The sequence below is a fragment of the Danio rerio genome, chromosome 11 (genome assembly GCF_049306965.1).
Source record: "Danio rerio strain Tuebingen ecotype United States chromosome 11, GRCz12tu, whole genome shotgun sequence".
NCBI lineage: Eukaryota > Metazoa > Chordata > Actinopteri > Cypriniformes > Danionidae > Danio > Danio rerio.
In genome coordinates, this window is record NC_133186.1 from 6918853 (window position 1) to 6934566 (window position 15714).

Here is a 15714-nt window from a genome sequence, read left to right on the forward strand (position 1 = left end):
AATGCCAACTGACCCAGTCAGAACTCTAAGCAGTGACCATCTTGCTGCAAGGCGAGAGCACTAACTACTGAGCCACTGTCACTCTTCAATTCATATCAGATCAAATAAATGTTTATCTGTGGATTTTTAAAAATGCTGATAACTTTTTTTACTTTAGTGAAACATGAAGCTTTATATGAAGATTTGTTTAAATATTTAATGTTTCATTTCATACACAGATCATCGTATCACTTTACAAGAATTCAGTGTGTGACCAGGAGCTATGGCTATTGATTTGAGATGGTTTGTATGTGCTTATTTTTAATCTAATAATGAATGCCTATTGTATGAACGATCAAGGACCACAAATTCAGCTTAAAATATATATTTTTAATCTTCTACTGATGAAAAAAGTCACCTACATCTTGGACAACCTGAAGGTGAGTAAAAAACAAAATATTTTATTTTTGGGGTAAGCTAGCTAATTAGCTATGCTAATTCTCCCTCCATTCGCATTTTGTTCCATCCGTAGGATTTAAACACTTCACTGGCTCAAGTCTGGATCCAATTTGACCAAACTTCTATAATCATTTCTGCTTAGATTCTGTAATATATGGTAGGCTACTGTATATTTACACTACAGTTTAATCATAGAACTGGCATAGCCATTTCTGACAACCATTCATTTATTTTCTTTCAGCTTAATCCTTTTAAGGGGTTGGAATGAACCCAGCTGCAACCCAGTATTGGAAAACACACATACACTCTTGCATTCACACCCATTCTCATACACTATAGCCAATTTAGTTCCAAATCAAATCACTTTTATTGTCACATCATCAGCAGCACGTGTGCTATGATGAGGGAAAAGCTTAGAGAGAGCTCGCAACACCGCGGCCATGCTCGGCACCAACTTGATGACGTCTGTCATTCATCCAGTCTTTGGACTGTGGGGGAAACCGGACCACCTAAAGGAAACCCATGAACACAGGGAGAACATGCAAACACCACACAGAAATGCCATCTGTCCCAGCCGGGGCTCGAACCAACGACCACCCTGCTGAAAAATCCAGCTTAAACCAGCCTAGGCTGGTTGGCTGGTTTTAGCTGGTCGACCAGCCTGGTTTTAGAGGAGTTTTGGCCATTTCCAGGCTGGTTTCCAGTTATTTCCAGCCTGGTCTTAGCTGGTCAGGCTGAAAAATGACCAGCTAAAACCAGATAAAACCAGCTTGACCAGCCTGCTTTAGGCTGGACATAGCTGGTTTAGCCTGGACTCCAAGCTTGGCTAGGCTGTTCAAGCTGGTTTTAGCTGGTCATCTCCCAGCCTGACCAGCTAAGACCAGACTGGAAATGGCTGGAAACCAGCCTGGAAGTGGCCAAAACCCCTCTAAAATCAGGCTGGTCGACCAGCTAAAACCAGCCAACCAGCCTAGGCTGGTTTAAGCTGGATTTTTCAGCAGGGCATTTTGCTGTGAAGCAAAAATGCTACCCACTGCGCCACCGTGCTGCCTAATAATACAAGTATTACAAAAAAACGTAAAATATTCAAGAGATCTCTAAGTGGTTTCCAAAGTGGTATTATAACTATAATTATCCACAATCATTATTATGAAAAGAAATAATAATATTATAGTATACTCTGTCAATAACAGAGGAAAAAACCTCCATAAATGTAGGCTTACCTTAACAAATTATGATTTTACAATAATAACAACTATCATACTATATTCGTGCTCACCATAGTTGCCAAATGTGATTTGTAATAAGGTGCATGAACAATAAAAAGCCAAACATTGGTTACATGTCAGTGTGGCGCAAAGAACGCTGACCTGCGCCGCTAATGTAAACAAATCCTTGTGTCAGCGGCTCATTTTCTACGACCGTTTTAATTGATTAATTATGGAGAGGCCGAAGCCACGTTCCTGAATAATGAATGATGCTGGTTTTAAAACGTCCTGAATATTTTACGTCCTGTGGGTGGGATTGCATTTTCAATACGAGTCCTCCGAGCCGTCAATCAAACCTCCGAACCCGCCCCCTGCTGCCGTCACTCCTTTCAAGTGACGTCAAAGTGTCTGCAGGTGTTGGAAGAGGCGCAGTATTGGCGTAAGAGACGCTTTAAACGGCTTTTAACGGTAAGACAGCGCCACTAATACGCGTTTTTAGATGCTTTATGATAAATACATCGAACTATGTGCTGTATATGTGTGTTTTTCATTGGTAAAGTTGCGAATTATTGCGCTGAATGCAGAAAGAATAACCTTCATTTGACATGGACATCGCGCATCCTATACGGTTCTATTTATAATTCCTATGAAATGCACATCTGCCACATCGCTTTTAAAGCAGAGATCTTACGTTGCTCCGATTCATATGATTGTTTGCCTTTTCGATGATATCCCAAAGAGAATAACGATGATTTCATGATCGCCGTGCTCTTTAGCATCATCTCAGAAGATGGTGAATCAGGTGAAAATATCATCCGCAGCAGCAGCACTGTTGCATGTGCTGTTTCCTATTATGTAAGAATGCTCTTTTCGTTTGCTACGTTGTAATAAATAACTGGCTATAATTTTCTTTAATATTAAAACGTTACAGTATATTGCTTTGTGATGTTAGCCTATATCCTATATAACACTGGATAGGCTGCTGATTACATTCCGACATAGAGCATTTATGATGCTGCACATCCGTTTAGTAGCTTTAGGCTCAGAGATTTTCCTTCATCTTTCAGTAAAACTGCAGGGTTTTGGTCAATAAAGGGGTAGTTCACTCATTTCTCATTCACTTAACCCTTATGAGTTTCTTTCTTCGAGTTAAACACAAATCGGATATTTTGAAAAATGCTGGAAACCTGTCCATTCACTTCAATTGTTTTCCTACTATGGAAGTCAATGATTTAAGTATTTTTTTCTGAATCTTTCTTAAATATTTAAAGAAACTCATAACGGTTTAGAATCACTTGAGGTAAATAATGTGTACATTTTTATCTTGGGGTGAACTAAAGTGCTCAGCATAAATGAGTACACCCCATTTTGAAAATGAAGATTTGTGTCCATTTCTCAGTGAATATAGGTCATATAATTTAGTGCATTTGCATTTAAATATTATAGTCACCGAATATCTCTAGAAATATAAAGATAAAACATTTAAATTCATGCAAAATATTGGAAAAAAATACATAGTACAGAATTTTAGCAAATTTAAGATATTTCTTGATTTTTGCTCTTTTTTTATAAAAAATATTGCAAAAATAAAAAAATAAATACAAACTACATAATTTCAATAAGCTTTTATATATTTTATGTGTCTCTTGATTTTTGTTCTTTTTTAAATTTGTATTTAACATTTTTCACTAACATATAAATTTGGGTGTACACATTTTTGGACCGCTATCGTAAGTTATTGTGTTTCTAAATGTTTCTTAAATGTTTAAAGAAACTCATAACAGTTTAGAATCATTTGAGGTAAATAATGTGTAAATTTTTATTTTGGGGTGAGCTAAAGTGCTCAGCATAAATGAGCACACCCCATTTTGAAAATTAATATTTGTATCCATTTCTCAGTGAATATAGGTCATATATTTTGGTGCATTTGAACAAAACAGATATATATTTTTAAATAATATTATAGTCACCGAATATCTCTAGAAATATAAAGATAAAACATTTAAATGCATGCAAAATATTGCAAAAACAAAAATACAAACTACAAAATTTCAACAAAATTTTATATATTCTTTTGTTTCTCTTGATTTTTTCTTTTTTTTTTTTTTGTATTTAATATTTTTCCCTAACATATAAATTTGGGTGTACACATTTTTGGACTGCTATCATAAGTTATTGTGTTTCTAAATGTTTCTTAAATGTTTAAAGAAACTCATCACGGTTTGGAATCACTTTAGGTAAATAATGTGTACATTTTTTATTTTAGGGTGAAGTATAGTGCTCAGCATAAATGAGTACAGCCCATTTTGAAAATTAATATTTGTATCGATTTCGCAGTGAATATAGGTCATATAATTTGGTGGATTTGCATTTGAATATTATAGTCACCAAATATCTCTAGAAATATAAAGATAAAACATTTAAATTCATGCAAAATATTGAAAAAATATACAAAGTACAAAATTTTTACAAAATTTTAGATATTTCTTGATTTTTGCTCTTTTTTTTAAATTTGTATTTAATATTTTCCCCAAACATATAAATTTGGATGTTTGGACCATTATCGTAAGTTATTTTGTTAAGTTCCAGATTTGGCTTCAATACTGACTAATCTAATGTATATGCACAAATAAAATATTGTAAACCTTTCTATAGAAAATATTAATTTAAATGAGAGATTTTTGTGGGGTGTACTCCTATTTGCTGAGCACTGTATACCCGTAATGCACCCCATATATTTGGCAATGTTTATACCAATTTAATTCAAGTGTTTTTCATTCTGAATGTTAAAATGAGGATTTTGAAACAAATCAGCTTGACAGTTCTTGGACAGAGCAGCTCTGACCACACAGTGACCAGCTCTGTCAGTCTTGATTACCCAGACCTTTGCATTATTGAGGATTTGTGTCTAAAGGAAGAGAAAAGTGCTTACTGGAGCACAGCCCGAGCATTTCCTGTAGTGTAATTGCTGCTTTTTTTCCTCAAGATATACTCATAAAGATGTTCTCTCAGTCCCCCCTCCCTAAGGCTGTCCGGCAGAATGTTTTTGTCAGGCTGAAAGAGCAGCTGGTCTAAAAGTTAGCCTCTATTTTTAGTCAGCTCAAGCCCTCTGTTATCAGGAGAGATGCTGACTTTAGGATGCTTTGGTGTTCTGTGAATCTTTCAGACACACCAGACGTGGTGTGCTGAATTGCAAATCAGGGTCTCCTGAGGAGAAGCCTTTTTGTTTAGTTTAGCTGTGTCTGGTGAAAGTTGTATTGATTTTGATGAATGTGAGGCTAGTTCAAAGCTCTCTTTAAAGCTAATTAAACTTAAATTAGAAATCTGGTGTTGTACGGTCATCAGATCATTCTGTTTTCTCATCAGTCATAACCATTTTACGTCAGATCATATTGCACTGAAATAGAATATGATGGAGTTTTAAAAGTCCATGAGAAATCAAAATAATACATTTCTTTAGGTGAACAATTCATCGGTGTAAGGTAATTCACTGGAAAAAAAAAAGCTTTATTAATCTTCATTGAAAGTCTGATCATTTGTTTTCATATTTGGAGTGTTGGTTCTTCTCTATTGACGCCAGTTTGATGGCTTCAACTACAATTTTCCTTACCACACCCATTTTTGTGAAAGCCACAGGATTGCAATGAGGAAATGCTGGACAAAAAGAAAACCCCGCCCCCTACACATTTTTCTGTTTCATTTGAAAATACATCAACATAGAAATGAAAGAAATGTCTTGCAGTTTACACATAATCATAGCTCAAAAAATTATCTTATAGCTCACAAATAGATGTAAACAAAATAAAGCACAATATTGGACTGAGTGTCATGTACAAGACATAACATTTTAGATTTGTACAGCCTACTTGGAGATCAAGGTCCACCTACTTGGAGCTGGCTCCGACATCCGTTTATATCCTTCTCGCTATTGCTGTGCGAAAAAAAAAATAGAAAAGCTCATTACAAATACAACAATTCAACCCAAATGTCTTGGTGAGCCGAAACTTTTTATAAATTGTTTTTTTTTTTGTAAGTTATAATCTAAAGTGTTTCTTTGAAGAAATGAAGACATGATATCAAAATTGATTAGGGATACAATGAATAACCGATTACACTATTAACTGCGCTATAATTTGTCATGGTTAATTATTCGTGAAGGCTTCTCAACACTGCGTTTCTGGACGGAACAAAACTGCTGCAACTAAACAAAGTTATGCCAACTGTGCGCTAGTTTGAAGCTTGTACACCGAGGCTAATACTCACTGAATTAACTATTACTGAGGCAATTAACTATCGGCCGTTTCCAACGGTATTTCCAATGGAGGCATGCAGCTTGCACACATATATTATAAAAGACGTGCTCACGCTTTCCAGGCGCACCTAGTTGAAAGAATACTGCGAGCGCATTGCGCTATAGTTATGAAGTGACGTGCGTCTGTTCAATACAGCACGAGCTGCAGAGGCTGCACAGAGGGTGTTACTATAAGCGAGTGGTGTAGACAGCCGAAAAACATTTGGATGTGTTTGTAGAAATGGCCTTTTGTACAATTAACTGTAATCGTTTGTAGGGATGCAATGATTAGCTGATTTCACTATTAACTGCACTTGAATTCGCCACAGTAATGAATCGTAAAGGCGTCTCTAAGCCGCATTTCTGTTGCATGGAACGAAACGAAGCTGCTGCAATTAAACAAAGTTTTGACAAGTTCCAAGTATGTACACCGAGGCTAATACGCACGCACTCCGGATTAACTATAGCAGCGGCCGTTCCCATATCACATTTTTTTCACTTGCAAGTTTGTTATATCTAATGTAAGAATGACAAGCGGAGCAATGCGCACAAAGTAGAAAACATCTCTCAGTGAGATTTGTGCATGACTTTCAGTGCAATGTCAGCAAAAGATATGTTAGAAGAATTATTATTAAAATGATTATGTATGCATAAACGCAGATGGCAACAACAGTTAATCTAAATAGCTACTTACCTAATAGCTTGATTTTATATTAGACGTGATAACAGTTAAACCATGATTATTCTTCAGAATATATAATCGTAGAACCAAAATTTATAATGTTGCATCCCTAATTGTTATGCAGTTTAAAGCATAGCATACGAATGTGTATGAATGTAGAAGAAGCCAAAGAAGAAGAATTTGTAGTGCTCTGAAATACAACATTTGAATATTTGTAAAACAAATAAAGTCAATTTGACAATGCAGTGATATTATGTAGTTTCAAAATACAAAATATTCCCATTTTAATGTAGAAAAAGCCAACGTGGGTATCTGAAGGAGCAAAAATACAGCATATGCAGTTGTGTCATCACTCATATAGCAAGTCATATCTCTCCGGCCCTTCGTTTGGGATGCTTTTCATGAACCGTCCCCCATGACAAACTAATTGAAAGCCCTGGACTATGGCATCATCTATTGACCCAACTCTAAGGGTTACTTGCACAATATACATGCCATTCCAAATATAGTCATCGTATGTATACCATGGTTTACTTTAGAGAACATCTGCCAGTTTGAGATTTAACTTCCCCAGTCGAAAATAGGTGTAAAAGATTGTGAGTGTAATGGATTGAGATAGTACTTCCTGAGATAAGAATCAAACGTCTGTCCTTGTGAAACACTTGCACAATGTTTTAGCTCTTCAGCATTTTCTTCCCTTTTTAGCTAAGCATGTCTGCCAGACGTCCGTAAGATCTGTTTATTGTTTTTCACTTGATTCCCGGCTGATCTTCCTTGGTTTGTTGAGTCACTGTGATACACACATCCTATAAGCTCATGTTGCATTTGTCCTCCAGAGCTCTGTAACTTTCTTTCCTGCTCACCTTCAGCATCCGCACTGGTACTTGTATTACAGAAAACGAGGAATTAATGATAACTAAAGTCATTATAACTATTTAAGTATGTTTTGTGTTATTCATTTAGGTTACACAAGGTGACTTTTTACAGTGTTGTTAAATAAGTACTAAGTTAAAGCCCATTCACACCAGAGAACGTAAATATTATAATCTTCATTCAGTAGTTTTCCTTCAGCCTAGTTCTTTATTAATCAGGGGTCGCCATAGCGATATTTTGCTGAACAGATTCACCAGTTTTCATTCATTTTCTTTTCGGCTTAGTCCCTTTATTAAAATGGGGTCGCCACAGCGGAATGAACCGCCAACTCATCCAACATATGTTTTATGTAGCGGATGCCCTTCCAGCTGCAACTCATCACTATGGACAATTTTAGCTTACCCAATTCACCTGTAGTACATGTCTTTGGATTTGTGTTGGAAATCGGAGCACCTGGAGGAAACCCAGGCGAACACAGGGAGAACATGCAAACTCCACACAATACTCCCATATTGTTCTGTCTCCCAGAAAACTCTGTTTTTGCACTCAGTTTCACAAATAGGCTGACACACTGATATAGTTGCATTTAGTTTCAGAACATGTTTTTTCAAGCTGATTCATAATCCGTCCTGTTAAAAACACCTCAAGCATCTAGCAGCTCGCTTTTTATAAACAGAATGTTGGTGTGCATTGGTGGGGACTGTGTAGGGAAAATTTTCTATGGTCGTATGTTTATAGTGAACAGACCTTAGTAATTAATTATCTCTAATTAACCCTTAAGCAAGTAACATACGCCACAGGACACCTTGGGTCCGTTCTTCGTACCTCGCTTAAATGATCTAAGATGATTTGGCAGATCCTGGATCTTTTAATCTTTATAACTGATCTCTCGCTAATTTGGTTCTTCAAACGAGTTTGCGAATCAGATTAGAATGTCTGGATAAACTGATCTGAGATCGCTGAAGGACAGATCTATCGATCCTCGAAATCATGATCAGCAATGCAACGATTGGCTGACGGCACAGCAGCGTAATGACATCATCTGATTAATATTCAATTATCCATGTGAGCAAAATGACATCAAATTAGCAGTAAACGGTTTGTTAAATATGACACGCAATAACCTTCCACATTTGTTGTGAGCTGCAATTTCCACTTTCATGTGTCAAGAGTATTCATCATGTATTTCAATGCAAATCAATGTATTTAGTTCCACATTTAGAAAATATTTTTCTAAATATTATTATAGTAGCTGTTTTTTAATCGGCGTAAAGAATAACTGGTTGTTTACAAAAGTATTTTCATATTGGTAAAGGCAGCTGCAACTTTTGTGAAGCATCAAATCACCGGCATATTAACTTTCAAGTTTATGACTGCATAAATGTATTATTGCTTTAAAAAAAGTCACATATTGTGCATTTCTATTATACACAATTTGTACTAAAGCGATCTAAAAAGTTCATATCAATAAGTTTTCTCTTTGCACCACCAGGTGGCAGTTGTACTTTCATTTCGAGGCTGCAGATTGCATACGTTTAATTAATATGTATAACTTAATTTATTTTATTAATGACTATAACTTTATATATATAGTTTAAAAAATATGTACCATTTTCCCAAGTGTATATAACTACTACTGTAAGAAAATATCAGAATTCGGAACATACTTTCTGTATTATCTTTGCTTGAACTAAGCCGATCTAATCCTGTTTATATGAATTGAACCTGCTCCCGATCAGGTTTGACCTAGCAGAACTATTGCTATGACAACAACTCTCGGATCAGCTTTGAAGAACGAAACGATCCTGGATTGTGTCAAATCGTCAACATCCAAATCCAGCTAATTGAGTAATCCACGTACGAAGAACGGACCCCTAGTATGTAGTCTTAGAAGGATTTTCCATCCAATACTTTTTATCATTGTTGTAGTCTGATTTTATTCTTGTTTTTTAGGTCACTTTAACTATAAGGTTAAGTTTAGGGTTAATGTATTTGCTTGTAATTTTGCAGTTTGTTGGTAGTAAGCTTGTAAAAAACAGAATAAAAAATTATTCTTGTCTTCAGTATATACAGTCACAGTACTAGAATTTCCAACTTTGATACTTCGATACCTTCAAAAATATTCATATTCGATACCATTTTCGATACAGAGGGGAACAAATTTCGCACTATTAAAAATATGCCAAAATTAAATCATATAATGCTTATACCAGGTATGTCAGCAGTCCTTAAGTCTGAAAGGTAACGAATTACGCAAAAAAGAAACTAAATTAGCACAATCTCATCTTATTTTCTTATTCAAATAAAAGTGTTTAAGTCTACAGTGCATCTGGAAAGTATTCATAGCGTTCACTTTTACCACATTTTTTTTTGTTACAGCCTTATTCCAAAATGGATTAAATTCATTTATGTCCTTAAAATTCTACACACAATACCCCATAATAACAATGTGAAAAAAGAGTTTTTGAAATTGTTGCAAATTTATTTAAAATAAAAAACCTGAAAAATCACTTGTACATCAGTATCCACAGCCTTTGCCATGAAGCTCTAAATTGAGCTCAGGTGGCCTACATTTTGGCTGTTTGTCAATTCCAAGAACGCAGAGAATGGACTTGCGCTCTTGTGGAGACCAGTCTTGCCAGGTGTCCTTGGAAGATCGAACTCGGGAGACCACGAGAACACTTCCTGTGAGAAATGAGATGGTGCGTTCTTCCTGATGGTCATGTGACCTTCAAACATTTTTAAAGGAAAATGATTTAACTAATACAGCATTCGGGCGAGGCAGTGGCGCAGTAGGTAGTGCTGTCGCCTCACAGCGAGAAGGTCACTGGGTCGCTGGTTCGAACCTTGGCTCAGTTGGCGTTTCTGTGTGGAGTTTGCATGTTCTCCCTGCCTCCGGGTGCTCCGGTTTCCCCTACAGTCCAAAGACATGTGGTACAGGTGAATTGGGTTAGCTAAATTGTCTGTAGTGTATGAGTGTATGTGTGAATGTGTGTGGGTGTTTCCCAGAGGTGGGTTGCAGCTGGAAGGGAGAAAACTTGCTGGATAAGTTGGTGGTTCATTCCACTGTGGCGACCCCAGATTAATAAAGGGACGTAAGCCGACAAGAAAATTAATGAATATTACATCATTGATACAACGGTTTATTGTTTTTCCCCTTTTCAAATATATATTCAATGAATAAAAACAGTATAAATATATGTTGTACAATATAAATAAAAAAAAATTGAATATGAATTTCAGCAAATAAACACCCTTAATGTGTTTATTCCTTTATTGACCCAGACTGGGGGCGACGGTTCATCTTCCAGCAGGACAATGACAAAAGCACACCGCCAAAATATCAATGGAGTGGCTTCACAACAACTCGCTGATTGTCCTTTAGTGGCCCAGTCAATGCTTAGAACTAAATCCTATTGAACATCTCTGGAGAGATCTGAAAGTGGCTATACACTGTCGCTTCCCATCCAACCTGATAGAGCTTGAGAGGTAGTGCAAAGAGGAATGGGCAAAAAATCCCAAAGACAGGTGTGCCAAGCTTGTGGCATCATATTCAAAAAGACTTGAGGCTGTAATCGCTGACAAAGGTGCATCAACAAAGTATTAAGCAAAGGCTGTGAATACTGATGTACATGTGATTTTTCAGGTTTTTTTTAATTTTTAATAAATTTGCAACAATTTCAAAAACTCTTTTTTCACATTGTCATTAAGGGGTATTGTGTGTAAAAATTTGAGGAAATAAATTAATTTAATCAGTTTTGGAATAAGGCTGTAACATAAAAACATTTGAAAAAAGTGAAGCGATATGACAACTTTCCCGATTGATTGTTGATCTCCCAGCTGCTGAGAAGAAAGTGCGAGAGGTCAAAACCTGTGTCAATAGTAACCACAAGCAAGATTGTATCATTTTAAATATGTCAGTATCAATATTTATGGATATATTGATAAATATCGACTAGGGCTGCACAATATTGGATAAATATAACAACAAGCATGTCAACTTGTGTAGCGCCATCTAATGTCAATGAGTGATTTTTGCTCGACGCCAGTAAAAATCGCGGATTGAATCCGGAATAACGTCTCGAAAAACTCTGATGATAAACGCAAACGAAAAGCACCCCGGTGTGTACAAGCCTTTATTCTGCGATATACTAGGGCTGCACGATTAATCTCAATTCAACCAATTAACTCAATTAATTCTGCTTTTCTACAAATCAGCCAATTATATTTTCAAGGTCAGCAGAGAAGCATAAAGGCGGTCGCACAAGTCAAAAGTTATATTTAATGGTTTGCTAATTGCGAGAATTGAACCTTAAAATAAAGCGTGACTATAAATTCTTTCCAAATATTGCTTTTCATTCATTTGGTGAAATAGGTACAGATACAGAATATCACAGAAAAACAAAATGTCGCAATGTCCAATTTTTCCAATATCGTGCTGCCTTAATATCAATACTGAAACATTATGTATTTATCGATAATGATAAATATCATTTTAAATATTTCAGTATCGATATATATATATATATATATATATATATAAATAATTTTTTTTTTTAACAACACTACATTTCTCATTAATATATTACCAGTTATTTCATTAGTTTCAAATCAAACAGGCACTACTGCCTGCTCATGTGAACTTCAGATGGACAAAGGAACGAGTTGCCATTGTCATTTTGTGATAGAGGTGTTAAAAAGCCAGTGCTTTATATTCAGAAGGGCCTGTGCCAACTATCGATCTGACACACAAAAAAGAAAATGTCAGATTAATGCCAAGGCCTGGCAGGCGCTCAGACATTTTATTTTTGTTCCGGGATTCTTGCCTGAATGATTTTCGGTAGCTGGTGACTCTACCGCTGCTGTTTGGTCACAGGTCTCAAAGAATGAGTGACGGACAGTAAAAAAGGATGAGAATTCACTCAGCCATAGTCGATCCACATAAACAGTCAGCTTTTGCTCGTTCTGCCATCTAAAGCAAGCCTCTAAATGCAGTAAATCGAAATGGCCCCGTTCCAATACCCAGCTGCATGCCGCCTGCTCACTACGTAAGCAGCAAATATAGGTGTCATAAAAATAATGCTGCTAATTCAAAACACACATTGATCAAATATTATGATCAATGGGAGAAGTTGTGACGCAGTATACCTGTGGAAAGAAGTCCACAAAAAAATCATTTGGTGATCACTTAAAGATATTGTTCATTCAAAAATTGCAATTTACTAACTCTTTACTCACAGTGTTTATAAAATAGCGATGTACCAATCAGTTTATTTTGCCCTCGATTTTGAGAATCCCAATCTAATCTTTCTATAATACATTAAATAAAAATTTCTAATTAAGGTTTTACATGCTCCATAAGCATAAGAAGTCCAAGGTTCTCTAAAAAGACAAATGGCAGGTCACTCATTGCAATTATTTATGCTACATTGACTGTGATGTCTTGTACCTTCGCGCTGTCATGGGGCATTTTTTCTCTCCTCTTCAAACTCTCAACGCGGCGTGAGCTGACTCGTCTTCGGTTTGGTTGCCTGGGTAAACTCGCTTTATTGTGTCAGATGTTTGTTTTTGAGGTGCCTTATCAGGTTTGTAGTGTTAAATGTAGCCTTTTCCTTTCCACCTTTTGCAGTCCCAAGTTTACATATCTCACAGTTTGCCATGGCAATGTTGTTGTCATCAGCTTTATAATACCTCCAGACCGCAGACATACTCGCGCTTGCTGCTTCAAGCTGCTTCCATGTTCTACTTTGCTGGCATTTAACCAATAGCGTCCCTGCAACAAAGTGATGTCACGCGTTGCTATTTCTGTGTTAAGTCAAGAAAGAGGTCCAACTCAGTGCCGCCGTATAACTATAGATGTGTTAAAAAATATTGAGTATATATATATATATATATATATATATATATATATATATATATATATATATATATATATATGAGCAATATCACCGGAGAAGCAGTGCGATATGGCTGTATATCAGCACTGGTGGGAGGTGTGCGTTGGCACGAGGCTGCAGGTGACCTAACGACCCACCAGTGGTGATATACAGCATATCGCACAGCTACGAGTGTGATATTGCATTTATACAACAGTTCGACGGCACAATCATGTGTATGAAAAAGAAAAGTCAAACATGCAATCTCAAAAAACCTTTTGTAAGAGGAACTACTTTCTTCCACCATTCATTCACATCTGCAGAAACCATTACTTATTCACCAACGTCACTTTACAGCTAGTGTTTAAATGATTCTCTAGCGTAAAACTGGTGATTTTGTTTAGATTTTAAGATTATAAGGCTGAATGTGACATGAAATGCCATGCAATGAGATATCTCCTTGCAGTATTAAAGTCTAAAGTATTTCTCTGTTGCAATCGGGATATCACAATAATTAACCCTGAAAAAAGCAGCACAATCACTACCAGACTGCTGTTGTGTTTGCAATTATATGGTTTAAATACAGCACTACAAGATGCAAAAGAGAGAGATCGACTTAGAAAGTCACTTACCATTCCTGTCGCCATCTTGTGGATAGATAAAGTCAGCCGTCTTTGGCTAATGGCCACCGACGCGCTGTCTCTCAGAAATGATAAATATATTGGAATAGGCACTATCCTTATAAATAAACTGCATAATTGCAATCTAAACAACTACATACTCCACTAAAAAATCCTCAAAAGTACATTATATTGTCCAAAAGCAGTGATATTTGTCAAACTTTGGAGAGTCTCTGCTTGTGTCTGCTGGTCGCTGTTTGTGGGCGGAGTAATACACAAGGGTGAAGGGTGAGGAGGCTGGTCCAGTGCTGTTATTGCAGAATATCACACAGCTACCAGCCAATCAGATTTGAGAACCAGACAGAACTGTTGTATGTATTTATATGTCCTGAAAGGGAGGTAAAGTCTGATTCCAATCGAGTCTGAAACCGCATGATCGGGCTCGATTTGGATCGGAGCTGGATAAAACATGATTTTCTTTATTCTGTTGAACACTAAATAAAATATTTTTTTAAAAAGCTCAAAATGGGTAACTTTTGACTTCCATAGTTGGAAAACCAATACAATGGAAGTCAATGGTTACTGGTTTTCAGCTTCCTTCAAATTATATTTGTCTGTGTTCATCAGAAGAAGAAAAAAGGCAAACAAGTTTGGAACAAGTAAAGAGTGAGTGAGTGTTTTGGGTGATCTCTTTAAAGTCAGGAACTAATTTTCTTCATAAGACATTATCAGCATTTTTCTTTGTTTTTCTTTATTTCATTTCTCATTGCAGTATATGAATTGCCTTCTTTGCAAACCATACAAGCAGGGCCCAATATTAACACTTACTAAGTGCCAAATGTGAGTAAAAGTCTGTGTTGGCGTGATTATGTAACTGTTGCTTTCGAACTAGTCAGTAACTTTGTTGTGAATTCTAATTGAATTGTGGGGATGTGATATGGCTTAGCATGATTATCACCTCACAAAAGCTGTGATTAAATTATTTAAATATGTAATCTGACACCACAGGTGCATTCAGCCCTGTTTTTTTTTCATTTTCAGCATTTTTAACAGTAGTGCGTTGAATGCTGTTTTAATGATACAGTTGCAGTTATGGCAGCTGAGAACGCCATTCTGTGCTCTTTTTTTTTTCAGAGCCTGATGAAATCAGTAAAAATATGTGTTGCTTAATATTTAAAATACATTCAATGTTACAGAATAAAAGAGAACAGACTTTACTTGGACATACTGTACACTCACCCGCCACTTCATTAGGTTCACCTTACAACTGCCAGGTTGGATCCCCTTTTGCCTTAGTCTGCCTTAGTTCTTCATGGCGTAGATTCAACAAGGTACTGGAAACATTCCTCAGAGATTTTGGTCCATATTGACATGATAGCATCACGCAGTTGCTTTAGATTTGTCGGCTGCACATCTATGATGCAAATCTCCCATTCCACCACATCCCAAGGTGCTCTATTGGATTGAGATCTGGTGACTGTAGAGGCCTTTTAAGTACAGTGAACTCATTGTCATGTTCAAGAAACCAGTCTGAGATGATTCACGCTTTATGACATGGTGCGTTATCCTGTTGGAAGTAGCCATCAGAAGATGGGTTCACTGTGGTCATAAAGGGATGCACATGGTCAGCAATACTCAGGTATGCTGTGGCGTTGACACGTTGCTCAATTGGTTCTTATGGGCCCAAAGTGTGCCAAGAAAATATCTCCCACACCATTACACCACC

The 15714-nt window shown here is 36.5% G+C and overlaps 1 protein-coding gene across 1 annotated transcript in view; it reads left to right on the plus strand.

Moving 5' to 3' along the window:
• The first annotated feature begins 2047 nt into the window (after positions 1-2047).
• Positions 2048-15714, plus strand: part of rab3ab (RAB3A, member RAS oncogene family, b) — a 29639-nt gene continuing 15972 nt past the window's right edge. The window contains 1 exon segment of the mRNA NM_001017761.1: positions 2048-2114. The gene's annotated coding sequence lies outside the window, so the exon portion shown is untranslated.